The sequence below is a fragment of the Scylla paramamosain genome, chromosome 40 (genome assembly GCF_035594125.1).
Source record: "Scylla paramamosain isolate STU-SP2022 chromosome 40, ASM3559412v1, whole genome shotgun sequence".
NCBI lineage: Eukaryota > Metazoa > Arthropoda > Malacostraca > Decapoda > Portunidae > Scylla > Scylla paramamosain.
The window spans coordinates 4,643,001-4,645,500 of record NC_087190.1 but is presented as its reverse complement, the minus strand read 5'-3'; the positions used below and the strand labels follow the sequence as shown (position 1 = coordinate 4,645,500).

Genomic DNA, 2,500 nt, shown 5'->3' with positions numbered 1-2,500 from the left:
TGCTGATAAGTGTAAAAAATGAAGCAGAAGTCTTCTATAGGTGTGTGAATACTGCACTGAAGATTAAGGAAGAAATATGGAAGTTATGAAGAGATGGAATGCAATATGTGGCCGACTTGGAAATGGCTCAATTTAGTATTATTGTTTTAATTTTTTGGGGTGAGGGGCAATAATTCATATTTTTTTCTTTCTTTCTTTCTTCCAAACATTTTTTTTTTACTCTTCATTATTCTTTTTTTCTTTCTTGACAATTATTATTATTATTATTATTATTATTATTATTATTATTATTATTATTATTATTATTATTATCATTTCTTTTTGTCAATTGTAGTTTTTCTATTTTTTTTCCTCTTATTCCCAAATTCTTTTGTTTGTTTTTCCCAAACATGTTTTTCCTTTTTTTCCATTATTCTTTTTTTTTCACAATTCTTAGTTCTTTTTTTGACAAGTTTTCCTATTTTTCCAAAATTCTTTGCTTTCTTTCTCCAAATCTCTCATTTCTTTCCTAATTCTTTTTTTTTTTTAATTAGTAAGCGTTTCTTTTCTAATCTTTCTTTTTACCGATTCTTTCTTTTTCCCCTAATTCTTTCTTTTCTTTTCTTGATAATAATTAATAGGTATTTTCCTTGATTTTTTTTTGTGGGTCACTCTCCCTTGTACTAAAAAAATCAATAAAATGTACTACTACTACTAAAAATAATAATGATAATGATTGGATGGATAGATACACAGACAGATCAATAGATACAGATTGATAGATAGATAGATAGATAGACAAACAGACAGAAAGACAGACAGACAGACAGACAGACAGACAGACTGATAGATATATGCACAGATAGATGGATTAATAAATAAATAAATAAGGAAATGGTAATGATAGTGGTGGTATTAGTAGCAGTAATTGTGGTAGCAGTAGTAGTGGTGGTAGCAGAAGTGATGATGGTGGTGGTGGTGATTAATATGTATGTATGTGTGTGTGTGTGTGTGTGTGTGTGTGTGTGTGTGTGTGTGTGTGTGTGTGTGTGTGTGTGTGTGTGTTTACATTTATGGAACAGCAATATAACAGTGTGTGTGTGTGTGTGTGTGTGTGTGTGTGTGTGTTTACGTAGTTGTATTGTACAGGCCACAAACCCAAGGTCATTTTGTCTCATCTCTGTAACCACATTTATCCAGTTTCTCTTTGAACCTGTGTACACTGTTTGCCACAACCACCTCTTCCTTCATATCATTCCAGATTTCAGTAGTTCTATACAGAAAGCTGTATTTCTTGATGTCTCTTGAACACCCACTCTTCTTTACTTTCTCCCCATGCCCCCTCATCTGTCTCTCTCCCTCCTCCATCTGTGGTAGCAAGTCATTTCTGTCTATTCTTTCTATATTGTTTACCAATTCGTATATTGTTATCAGGTCTCCTCTTTCTCTTCTCTCTTGTAGTGTTGGTAATCCCATCTCTCCAAGTCTTTCTTCATAGCTTAAGTCTTTCAATACTGGCACCATCTTTGTTGCTATCCTCTGCATTCTTTCCAGTTTCCATATATCTTTTTTGCTATGTGGAGCCCAAACTACTGCTGCATATTTCGATTTAGGTCATATCATGTTTGTTATAATTTTCTTCATCATTTCTTTATCTAAATAGTCAAACACCACCCTAATGTTTGTTAACAAGCTGTATATAAAGCCAAATATTCTGTTCATGTACCTTTCAGGTGATAGTGCGTCCTGGATCATTACTCCCAAATCTTTTTCCTCATTACTTTTCATTATTATTTCTCCTCCATTTTGTACTTCCATGAAGGTCTCTTTTTACGTTTTCCCATTTCCAACATGTGGCATTTTCTGGCGTTAAATTCTAGTTTCCATGTTTGGCTCCATGCATGTATCTTGTCAATATCCTTTTGTAACTCCTTGCAGTCATTTTCATCCTTTATTATTTTCATTATTTTTGCATCATCAGCAAACAGCTTTATATAACGATTTAGTAAAACTATTTAGTGTGTGTGTTTGTGTGTGTGTGTGTGTGTGTGTGTGTGTGTGTGTGTGTGTGTGTGTGTGTGTGTGTGTGTGTGTGAGAGAGAGAGAGAGAGAGAGAGAGAGAGAGAGAGAGAGAGAGAGAGAGAGAGAGAGAGAGAGAGAGAGAGAGAGAGAGAGAGAGAGAGAGAGAGAGAGAGAGCACTAAACAGACCAGGTCACGAGAAAGGAAGGAAGGAAGAAAGAAAGAAAGAAAGAAAGAAAGAAAGAAAGAAAGAAAGAAAGAAAGAAAGAATGGAAGGTCAAAATACAAAAGATACCCCATGAAAGAGGAAACAATTGCAAAAAAAAAAAGGTCACGAAACTGGAAAACAAAGTCACAGGATTCAGAAGCAAGGTCACACTGGAAATAACAGCAAAAAAAACATCGAATAATCACTGGGTCAAGAACAAGGTCACGTGGGGGAATAATAGGTCACACGGGAGGAGGGAGGAGGAAAACGAGGTCACATAAGGGGAAATATCA

The 2,500-nt window shown here is 34.7% G+C and overlaps 1 protein-coding gene across 1 annotated transcript in view; it reads right to left on the bottom strand.

Moving 5' to 3' along the window:
* The window catches only part of LOC135092736 (E3 ubiquitin-protein ligase TRIM9-like), a 28,091-nt gene that overhangs the window by 7,555 nt on the left and 18,036 nt on the right, over positions 1-2,500 (bottom strand).